Genomic DNA, 12,143 nt, shown 5'->3' on the forward strand with positions numbered 1-12,143 from the left:
AAGAATTTAACAGACAAATGTTAACTCCTTTTTTCCCTCCTCACACAGATTTCCCAAGTGAATCAGAAATAACAGAATGCTAGGAGAGAGTGGGAATAATGCAGAATGGAGAGCAATAAATTAATCTGCTTTTTGAAACCATATATTTAATATTTTCATTAAACTGTGTCTATACAATTTCAAGCAAATGCCAACTGGAAGACCAGACCCCGAAATTCATAAAAGAAACAATCTTCAAAACAACAAGGAATGCCAAGGTGCTCTTCCATTCCAGCTGCACCATTAGTGGCCATGATCGTGCCAGTCAGCCAGTGTTAACCAGATTACCGAGTGTTTACCACATCATCAATTTTCAGAATGCTCCGGACAGTTTCAGTTGCTAGAGTCAGAGCAGTGACTGAAACCAGCAGGGGCTGGACAACCAGTTCCTCTAATATGTTGGAAATACCACCCTTTCGGACGTCAATTTTTCTCCTTGGGCATGCCGGTTTCTTAGTTCTGTTACAGTAGAAATGGGATTCAGGCCAGCGTTTTCAGCTACTGTAGATGGAATGACTTCCATAGCATCTGGAAAAGCACGAATGCAGTAGGATTCCATACCACGCAATGTTCGTGAGTATTCAGTTACCCGGAGGGCCAACTCTATTTCTGGAGCACCACCTCCTGCAATGAGTGCTCTCTTCTTCACTAAACAGCGAATAACGCAGAGAGCGTCATGGACGGAACCCTCAGCTCCTTCAATCAGCAATTTGTTAGAACCACGAACAACAATTGTAACTGTTTTTCCAGGGCTTGCACAGCCTGTAATCTTGATCAGTTTGCCAGAACCATTTAAGCTGACCTCCTCAGCTAATTCGACAGATCCCAGCATGTTGGCAGTGAACTGGTCAACATGAGCAACTGGTTTGGTTCCAATCGTCTTACAAATGAATTCATTGTCTTCTCTTTCAACATCCTTTACCACCATAATCTTCATTTTGTTCAGGAAATGTAATGCAAGATCACTAAGAGCATCTCTTAGAATAGACTTCTGTATGAGAAGAACATTACATCCTGTTTTTTTCATTTGCTTCACTAAATTTAGAATATAAGCTCTCTCTTCTCTTAGCACTGGATCCATCTGAACATAGTCAGAAACCACTATTTGATTGTCGATATCTGTTTTGGGAGCAGATAAGCAGAACTGAATAAGCCCAATCTTAACCTTTTCAACTCTGGTTATGCCAGAATTTGCTACCTTTTGAGTAAGAACCAGACCTTCCACCAACTCACAGTCATCAATTGTCCCACCAGGCTTCTTAACTATTTTAATATCTCTAAGATGTACACTAGTATATGTGGCTGGGTCAATCACTTTCATCACTGCATCTACACTCATTGGAGAAAGGAGACTTGAATACTGAGACACAACCTTTGAGTTCAATGAAGTGGTCGCACTATTTAACAGTTTCTCTGTCACTCAGTTCCACAGGTCAAGACATGTCAGTCAAGATTTCAATGCCCTCTTCCAAAGCCTTCTGGAATGACTCAGAAATGATGCTGGGATGAATCCCTTTCTGAAGAAGCTTGGTACAGGAATCCAAGAGAGAGCCAGCAATAATGACCACTGATGTGGTGCCATCTCCTGCTTCTATATCCTGAGCCTTGGACAGCTCCACCAGCATTCTGGCTGCTGGATGTAACACCTGCATTTGTTTCAGAATGGTGAAATCATTTATAATGGTCACATCACCTTTTCCATCTTGAATCATTTTATCCATTCCTTTTGGTCCAAGGCTTGTTCTAATAGCATCAGCTAGTAGCTTTGGCTGCGGAGATGTTGCTGTAGCGGATCTGGGCCGGCTTATCGCGGTCCTGATACGCGCTCTTCCCGCGGCCGCCAGCAGCCCCGACAGCCCCGGCGGGCGGCCAGGTCCAGGGGGCTACATTCTTGGGTATGGCAACCGTGGATGGGTCTGCGTAAGCTTGGGAAGGGCGGATGGACGTGGATTGCGCCTGACCAGTGACCAACCGTAAGCACCCACCGCCTTCACGAAGCTTCCAGAAAACAGTGCCGAGGAGCCGGGGAAGGGCCAGGGTCTTTTCAAATGAGTAGGTTCTTCCCAGCAAGTGGCCAAAGTATTAGAGTTTCAGCTTCAACATCAGTCCTTCCAATGAATATTCAGGACTGATTTCCTTTAGGATGGACTGGTTTGATCTCCTTGCAGTCCAAGGAACTCTCAAGAGTCTTCTCCAACACCACAGTTCAAAAGCAGCAATTCTTCGGTGCTCAGCTTTCTTTCTAGTCCAACTCTCACATCCATACATGACTACTAGAAAAACCATAGCTTTAACTTGACGGACCCATGTTGGTAAAGTAATGTCTCTGTTGTTTAATATGCTGTCTAGGTTGGTCATAGCTTTTCTTCCAAGGAGTAAGCATCTTTTAATTTCATGGCTGCAGTCACCGCCTACAATGATTTTGGAGCTCCAGAAATAAAGTCTGTCACTGTTTCCATTGTTTCCCCATCTATTTGCCATGAAGTGATGGGATCGGATGCCATGATCTTAGTTTTCTGAATGTTGAGTTTTAAGCCAACTTTTCACTCTCCTCTTGCACATTCATAAGAAGCTCTTTTGTTCCTCTTCCCTTTCTGCCATAAAGGTGGTGTCATCTGCATATCTGAGGTTATTGATATTTCTCCCAGCAATCTTGATTCCAGCTTGTGCTTCATCTAGCCTGGCGTTTCTCGTGATGTGCTCTGCATATAAGTTAAATATGCAGGGTGACAATATACAGCCTTGATGTGCTCCTTTCTCGATCTGGAACCAGTCTGTTGTTCCATGTCCAGTTCTAACTGTTACTTCTTGACCTGTTTAGATCTAACAACACAGATAAATTGCAAACAAAAGGACAAAAAAAAGGTTGCTCTATGCAAATAGTAACCCACAGAAAACAAGAGTGGCCATTCTATGATTAGACCAGAAAGTCTTTAAGTCGAAAGTGTTAGAAGGGTCAAAGAAGGACAGTATATAATAATAAAAGGGTCAACTCACCAAGAAAACATAACAATTTTAGACATATAGGTGCCAAGCATCAGAATTCCTAAATATACGAAGCAAACATTACAGAACTAGAGGAACAAATAGACAACTCTACAATAAAAGTAGTGGATTTCAATTTATTCTTGTTGTTTAGTCACTAAGTTGTGTCCAATTCTGCAACCCCATGGACTGTAGCCCACCAGGCTCCTCTGTCCATGGGATTTCCCAGGCAAGAATACTGGAGTCAGTTGCCATTTCCTTCTCCAGGGGATCTTCCAGATCCAGGGTCAAACCCAAGTCTCCTACATTAGCGGGTGGATTCTTTATCACTAAGCCATCATGGAAGCCCATCATTACTGATTATAAAGAAACAAGAAGGATCATAATAGAGTAATAAGAGAAAGTGCATACACAAATAGGATAACCTAGGTGAAAACTTCAGGACAAATTCCTAGAAACATTCAACATACTAAGATTATTTCATTAAAAAAATAGGAAATCTAAGCAAACATATAAATTGTGAGATAATTGAATCAGAAGTCAAAAAGTTCCCAAGAAACAAAAGCTCAGAACCAGATGACTTCACTGGTGAATTCTGACAGGCATTTAAAGAGTTAATATCACTCCTCCTCAAAGCTTTATAAAAAATTGAAGAGGAAATACTTGCAACCCATTCTATGAGGCCAGCATTACTTCAATACCAAAGCCAGACAAAGAATCTACAAAAAAAGAAAAGTATAAAACATTTCTGATAAAATATTGATGCAAAAATTTTCAACAAAATACTAACAAAAGAAATTCAACAGCACTTTAAAAAGATTATACACCATGCCCAAGTGGAATTTATATCTTGAATTCAAGGATGCTAGACACATGAAAGTCAGTCAATATAATATATCAGATTAACAGAATGTAAATGGAATGCTAAGGGAAAAAAATCCACATGATCATCTCAAGTGATGCAGAAAAAGCATTTGAGAAAATTAAACATGTTTTCATGGCAATAACACTCAGCAAAGCAGAAATAAAAGGAAACTACCTCAACAAAATAAAATCTATATACAAAAAGCCCACAGCTAACATCACACTCACCGGTGAAAAATCAAAAGCTTTTTTTAAGACCAGAAACAATACAAGCATGCCCATTTTTACCACTTCTATTCAACATAGTGCAAGAAGTCCTAGCAAGAACAATTAGACAAGAAAACTAAATAAAAGGTATTCAGATGGGAAAGGAAGAAATAAAATTATTTCTATTTGCAAAGGATTTTTATATGTAGAAAATCCTAAAGATTCCACACAAACTGTTAGGACTAATAAATAAATTAAGCGAGGTCTCAGGATACAAAACCAGCACAAAATCAGTTTTGATTCTGTACCCTGAAAGTGAACAACCAAACAGGAAATTAGGAGAAAAAGTATACTTAGATTAAAGAGTAAAATGTTCAGGAATAAACTTAATGAATGATACTAAAAACTTGTATACTGAAAACGGCAAAATGTTGCTGAAAGAAACTAAAGACATCACTAAATGAAAAGCATTCATGGATCAGAAAACTTAGTGTGATTCAGGCACCAATATTACTTAAAGTGACATACATATTCAATGTAATCCCTACCACAATCCATGACTTTTTTCGTAGAAATAGAAAAACTGGATCTAACATTTATATGGAATTTCAAGGGACCCTGAATAAACAAAGTAGTATTGAAAAAAATGAAAAAAGGCTTTACACTTCATGATTTCAAATTTTACTACACAGCTAGAGTAACTAGAATGGTTTGATAGCATAAAAACATATATTTAGACCAATGGAATAGAACAGAGAGCCCAGAAATAAAACTTTGCATATATGGTCAGCCAATTATTAACAATGATAAGACCATTTAATAGGGAGATGCCAATCTTTTTAAGAAATTGTATTGGAAAACAGAATATTCACTTGCAAAAAAATTAAAGTGGACTCAATTTATACTATTTGTGAAAACTAACTTAAGATGAATCATATATGATCTAAAATGATCAAAGTCTTAGAAGAAAGCATATAGGAAATCATGACACTGGATTTGACAATGGCTTCTTGGGCATAACACCAAAAGCACAGGTAACCCCCCAAAAAAGACAAATTGGACAATGTTGAATTAAATTTTCTATGTGTCAAATGACACAGTTAACAATAAAATGGTAACCCTTGGAATTTTTTAAAATTTCAATCATATATCTGATAAGAGGTTACTATCCTGAATATATATATATATATATATATAAAACCCTGCAAGTCAACAAGAACAATAAAAATCATATATCTGATAAGATGTTTCTATTCAGAATACATAAACAATCTGGACAACTCAAAACAACATTAAAAAATGGATGAATCTTAAATGTGTTTTACACTTAAAACAATTTTAAAATGGACAAGAAGACTTGAATAGATATTTCCCCAAGAAAGAAACAAATGGCCAATAAGCAGATGAAAAGATTACCAATATCACTAACCATTAGAAAAATGCTAATGAAAACCACAATGAGATACCACCTTGTACCCATTAGAATGGCTACTATTAACAAAAGCAAAACAACAAAATCAGAAAATAAGTTTTGGCAAAGATATGGAGAAATTGGAATCCTGTGCATTGTTGGTAGAAATGTTAAACAGTGCAGCCTCCAAGAAAACAGCATTGCAGTACCTCTAAAAGAAATAAAAGTAGAATTACCATATGATCCAGATATTTCTATCTTGGAGCATATACCCAAAAGAATCTAAAGCAAGAACTCAAGTATGTATCTGTCTACCCATGTTCATAACAGCGTTTCTCCTGATAGCCAAAAGGTGGAAGCAATCAAAGCGTCTGTTGACGAATGCATAAATAAAACATAGTGTAGAGACTTCTCTGGTAGTCCAGAGGTTAAGAACCTGCCTTCCAATGTGGGGGTTGATCCCTGGTCAGGGAACTAAGATCCCACATGTCATGGGGCAACTGAGTCTGAGGTCAAAACTAGAGAAAGCCCGCATTCCTCAAAAAAGACCCAGCACAGCCAAAATAAAAATAATAAATGAATAAAACATGGTATATACATGCAATAGGGGCTTCCCATGTGGCGCAAGTGTTAAAGAACCCCTCCTCCAATGCAAGAGACATAAGAGATGTGGGTTTGATCCCTGGGTCAGGAAGATCCCCTGGAGGAGGGCATAGCAGCCCGCTCTAGTATTCTTTCCTGAAGAATCCCCTTGAACAGTGAAGCCTGGCTGCCTACAGTCCATAGGGTCACAAAGAGTTGGACATGACTGAAGAGACTTAGCATGCACTTATACATACAATGGACTACTGTTCAACCTTAAAAAGGAAGGAAATTTGACATATACTACAACATGGATAAAAAAGTTGATAATAAAAGGAGTTGCTAATACTTTCTTCTGAATAAATTGCCAATGTGAGTCAAAAAGGGGAAAAGAAAAAAAAAACTAAAGGTCATTGCACTAAGTAACTTAAGGTGGTCACAAAAGTATAAAAACAATACATGATTCCACTTATATGAGGTAGTGAGATTACAAAATTCATAGAGAGAGATAGTAGGATGATGCTCACCAGGCACTGAGGGGGAGGGTATAGTGTGGAATGTCTGTTTGATAGATACAGAGTTTCAGTTTTCTAAGATGAAGACTTCTGAAGATGGATGGTGATGATGGCTGCACAACAGTACAAAGGTACCGAACGCCACCAACACACACTTGAAAATGGTTAAAACGGTAAGTTTTCTGTTATGTACATTTTATCACAATTTTTAAAAACAAAATGAGTTATTAAGCCATGAAAAATCAGGGATGAATCTTAAATACATAGCACTAAGTAAAAGAAGCCCACTATATACTTTATGATTCCAATGATATTACATTCTGGGACAAAGGAAATCTATAGAAATAAAAAAAAAAAAAATCAGTGGTTTCCAGGAGATGGGGTGGAGAGGAGGATGGCTGAATAGGTGAAGAACAGCAGGTATTTTAGGACAAGAAGACTATTCTGTATGATACTGGATGAGCCACAGGAAGCTCTGCCTGCTTCATCACTGTTGTCCAGAGCTTCTCCTGAGTGGGGTTGTAATGGAGTGGCCATCCACTTTTATTTAATTTCAGCATATCATGCAGATGCATCCATAAATCATATCTGAGTTTTTTCCTTCTTCTGTTAATTCGTCATAGGTAAAATATAGGAGTTCCCTGGTGCCTCATTGGTGAAGAACCCAACGGCCAATGCAGGAGACACGAGTTCGATCCCTGGGTCAGGAAGATGCCCTAGAGAAGGAAATGGTAACCCAGTCCAGTATTCCTGCCTGGGAAATCTCACAGACAGAGGAGCCTGGTGGGCTACAGTCCATGGGGACCACAAAAGAGTCAGACATGACTTCGTGACTAAAACAAACAACAACTCTTTATATGGTTAAGTCTATGTGTGAAGGAAGAATCCACAACATAATGCAGGTATGATAGAAACCTAAGCTACCCACCGGGGCTGTTTCCTCATTCCTCTCCTGCTTAGTCCCAGCTTTTATAGACCATTTCCATTTTGCACGTGAATGCTGCCGTGCACATCCAATTTTAGGCTGCATAGACAAGATAATACTCAGTTCACAGTGGGCAATTGGGGGTGAATAATCACTTTGTTGTAGTAGCAAGTCAAGCTGGTTCTCTGTGAACAAAATCTGTTACTAGAAGAGGTGATGCCCTTCCTGAAAATGCCTAGTTACTATTAATGGCATTAACAGTACTGAAGTTGCATACAGCATGGACCACTGGTACTTGGGACTTCTGACTCATGCACCCAAGTGTCAGCTTGAATTATAGTCTCTATTCATGCAGACCCATTTTCTTGCTCTAATATGTAAGAACTACCAGTCTTTGTGATACCCAGAAAATAGGCTAGAGTCAAATAACAAATGAGATATGGGGGAGGGATGACATAGGAAGTTGGGTTTAGGAGATGTAAGCTATCAAATGAATAATAATGAATAAACAAGCAGGTCCAACTGAATAGCACAGGGAACTATATTTAATATCCTGTGATAAACCATAATGGAAAAGTATATTAAAAAGAATGGATATAAAGAATTTAATATATGTATAACTGAATTACTTTGCTGTACAGAAGAAATTAGCACAACACTGTATACAAATCAACTATAATTCATTAAAAGATTTTAAAATAATAAATTTTTTAAAAAAAATCCAAAGAGGCCCAGGAAGTATTATACCTCACTTTTTGTGGTGGCTGATTCAAAGGACATCAAATTATCTCTCATTTTTGAAGGGCATTTCAAATTGTCATAGACCATTGGGCCCTTTAGACATGTCACAATTGTGGCATGGCCCTTCATTTTCACTGAGATGATATCCCAACCTCTTGCACAGATGCCTTACTGAAGCTCCTAGGAAGTTTGATCTCTCCTGCTCATCAGTTTCATTTGACATAATATCACAAATGTAATGAACCAGCTCTGGCTGCACCTTGGGTCTGACCTGAAAACTTACTTGTCCCCATCCTCCTCCCATCTATTTCTTTATCACCAAACCTTCCAGTAAATTTGAATAAGTACCACTTCCCTTTATTAAATTCTTTCCTGTTTGAAAACTCTAGAGTGGTTAATGTCTTCTTACACTGACCTAACTGATATATAAAAAACTTTTATATTACTTTCTTATTCTTTGCAGAAAACATTAAAACATTCAGAACTTATTAATAAGTTGGGACTCCTGAAAATTCTTCTCTGACCTAATCTTGCAAGATTATAGAAATGAGCTTATTTCCTCTAAAGAAACGATCATATGTTACTTTCAATGAAACATCAGTTCAGTTCAGTTGCTCAGTCGTGTCTGACTGTCTGCGACCCCATGGACTGCAGCATGCCAGGCTTCCCTGTCCGTCACAACTCCTAGAGTTTGCTCAAACTCATGTCCGTCAACTCAATAAACATCACTTATGATAATAAAAAGTATCCACTAAAATCTTTCAAAGATCACACTCATATTGGAAGGTAGATTTTTAAATACTGAGTTAGTAAAAAGTTCATTTGGGTTTTTCTATAACATCTTTTAGAAAAACCATAATGAACTTTTTGACCAATCCAATATTACCTGGTGTGGGAACACTACATTCTAGATAATTCCTATTGTGGACACCCTCATTGTCATCATGAGTCTCCATTCTCTTTCAGCTGCTGCTGCTACAGAATCACTCTTTGAGCCATGACTACAATCGCCACCACCTCGGTACACCTTACTCTCCAAGATTTCTGAATATATGCAGTGTCCTGAATGGATCATCTTCTGTTAAATCCAGATTCATGTGTACCTTACAGACATTCACTCTATTGATACTTGAGAGATTAGGGCCTCCCACCTATTTAACACTAGTACGTAAGAAACTACACAAAACTTCTATAAATATGCTTAACTCATTAAGTAAATAATTATTTGATATTTCATCCATCTGGAATTCCCTTTCTTCCTGTCTTCTGTTGACTGACACCTATTAGGCCACCATGATTCAGTCTAGATCAGGAATCCCCAACCTCCAGGATCTAATGCCTGATAATCTGAGGTGGAGCTGATGGAATAACAGAAATAAAGTGCAAAATAAGCATACTGCACTGGAATCATCCTGAAACCATCCCCCTACCCTAGTCCACAGAAAACTTGTCTTCTGTAAAACCTGTCCCTGGTGCCAAAAAGGTTGGAGACTACTGGTCTAGATGTCACATTCTTAAGATTTTTCCTCAATCTCCTGGATTGTCTGTTCCCAAAGTTCCCTGTCCTTTCCTCAATGAATCCACTTAACATACATTACTGTTTTCCTGTGTAACTCCCAGTGTCCTTAAAGAATAAATATGGCCATGATAGCAGTCAAAGATACTATCTATCTGTGCCAATACACTGTAGAGAAAAACATACTTCCTTGAAATGTCCTAAAATTGACTTCGAAACAATCCAGAAAGTGGACGAGAGCAGATGAAGGAACACTGAATCAAATTTGTCCATGAATTGATAACTGTTAACAATGGGTTAAAAGATGATTCTGATAAAGTGCTGCACTCAATATGCCAGCAAATTTGGAAAACTCGGCAGTGGCCACAGGACTGGAAAAGGTCAGTTTTCATTCCAATCCCAAAGAAGGGCAGTGCCAAAGAATGTACAAACTACCACAAAATTGCACTCATCTAGCACACTTAGAAAAGTAATGCTCAAAATTCTCCAAGCCAGGCTTTAACAGTATGTGAACCATGAACTTCCAGATGTTCAAGCTGGCTTTAAAAAAGGCAGAGGAACCAGAGATCAAATTGCCAATATCTGTTGGATCATAGAAAAAGCAAAAGAACTCCAGAAAAACATCTACTTCTGCTTCATTGACTACGCTAAAGCCTTTGACTGTGTGGATCACAACAAAATGCTGAAAATTCTTCAATACATGGGAATACCAGACTACCTGACCTGTCTCCTGAGAAATCTTTATGCAGGTGAAGAAGCAACAGTTAGAACTGGACATGGAACAACAGATTGGTTCCAAACTGGGACAGGAGTATGTCAAGGCTGTATATTATCACCCTGCTTATTTAAGTTATATGCAGAGTACATCATGTGAAATGCCAGCTGGATGAATCACAAGCTGGAATCAAGGTTACCAATATTAATAACCTCAGATATGCAGTGACACCACCCTTATGGCAGAAAGTGAAGAGGAACTAAACAGCCTCTTGATGAAAGTGAAAGAGGAGAGTGAAAAAGCTGGCTTAAAACTCAACATTCAGAAAACTAAGATCATAGCATGTGGTCCCATCACTTCATGGTAAATAGATGGGGAAACAATGGAAACAATGAGAGATTTTATTTTGGGGGGCTCCAAAATCACTGCAGCTAGTGATTTCAGCCATGAAATTAAAAGATGCGTACTCCTTGGAAGAAAAACTACAACCAATCTAGACAGCATATTAAAAAGCAGAGACATTACTTTGCCAACAAAGGTCCATCTAGTCAAAGCTATGGTTTTTCTAGTAGTCAGGTATGGATATGAGAGTTGGATTATAAAGAAAGCTGAGCACTGAAGAACTGATGCTTTTGAACCATGGTGTTGAAGAAGACACTTGAGTGTCCCTTAGATTACAAGGAGATCAAACCAGTCCATCCTATAGGAAATCAGTGCTGAATATTCATTGGAAGGACTGATGCTGAAGCTGAAGCTCCAATACTTTGGTCACCTCAAGCAAAGAACTGACTCATTTGAAAAGACGCTGACGCTGGCAAAGATTGAAGGCAAGAGAAGTGAATGACAGAGGATGAGATGGTTGGATGGCATCATTGATTCAACGGACGTAAGTTTGAGCAAGCTCTGGGAGTTGGTGATGGACAGGGAAGCTTGGCGCACCGCCTCCATGGGGACACAACTGAGTGACTGAACTGAACTGAAGTGACAGTGGTTGATGGATACCTTGGGTTCATCATAATTTTCTCTATTTGTTTGAAGTTTTCCATGTAAAAACCTCAGAATTCACCACAAATGCTTCTCAGGGTTCTCAGGAAGTATCCTGTAATCTAGACCCCTAGCTACTGTAAGGTTTGCTGTTTGTTCTCCGAATTTCCACAGCACTGCCTCCTAGGCCCCCTCAGATTCTACACAGCAAGGGGCTGCTGACACTTGCCTAGAATGCAGACATTGATGACACGGGCGGACATCTGTGCTGAGGCTGCTGATTCCTGCTCTCCTGGGAGCCTGGTATTGGAGAGGATAACAACTGGACTGAGGACAAAGGGTTCCATCTCTACAGATCCTTGTACAGCCTCTCGCTTAAATGACGTTAGCACTAGTGATCGGTTTCTGGTGCCACACATGTCCAATCAGCATTTTAGCCAAATAGCTTTCTTTTGACTTTCACTTACTCTTCTGTTGTAATCATCTCCCAAAAGACATCTATGTCTCCCTTAGGAAACATAAGGTGATAGTAACTGGCTTTTGGGATCATTGAATGAGGGGTGCCCAAACATGTTGAGAAATGAAATATTTCCAGCCATATCAGTAAATAATGGATGTTGTGGTCATCAGCAATTGCAGCTACCATGGATGATGGGCTG

General features: G+C 38.9%; 1 pseudogene across 1 annotated transcript; it reads right to left on the reverse strand.

Annotated features, from left to right (window-relative positions):
- Positions 1–308: 308 nt before the first annotated feature.
- LOC122708068 lies at positions 309–11,903 on the reverse strand (annotated as a pseudogene). Its single transcript, XR_006344995.1, has 2 exons — positions 11,689–11,903; positions 309–2,098 (listed from the first exon to the last, which is right to left on the reverse strand). The product of XR_006344995.1 is annotated as a T-complex protein 1 subunit delta-like (transcript).
- Positions 11,904–12,143: the final 240 nt, after the last annotated feature.

The sequence above is a fragment of the Cervus elaphus genome, chromosome 14 (genome assembly GCF_910594005.1).
Source record: "Cervus elaphus chromosome 14, mCerEla1.1, whole genome shotgun sequence".
Classification (NCBI taxonomy): Eukaryota; Metazoa; Chordata; class Mammalia; order Artiodactyla; family Cervidae; genus Cervus; species Cervus elaphus.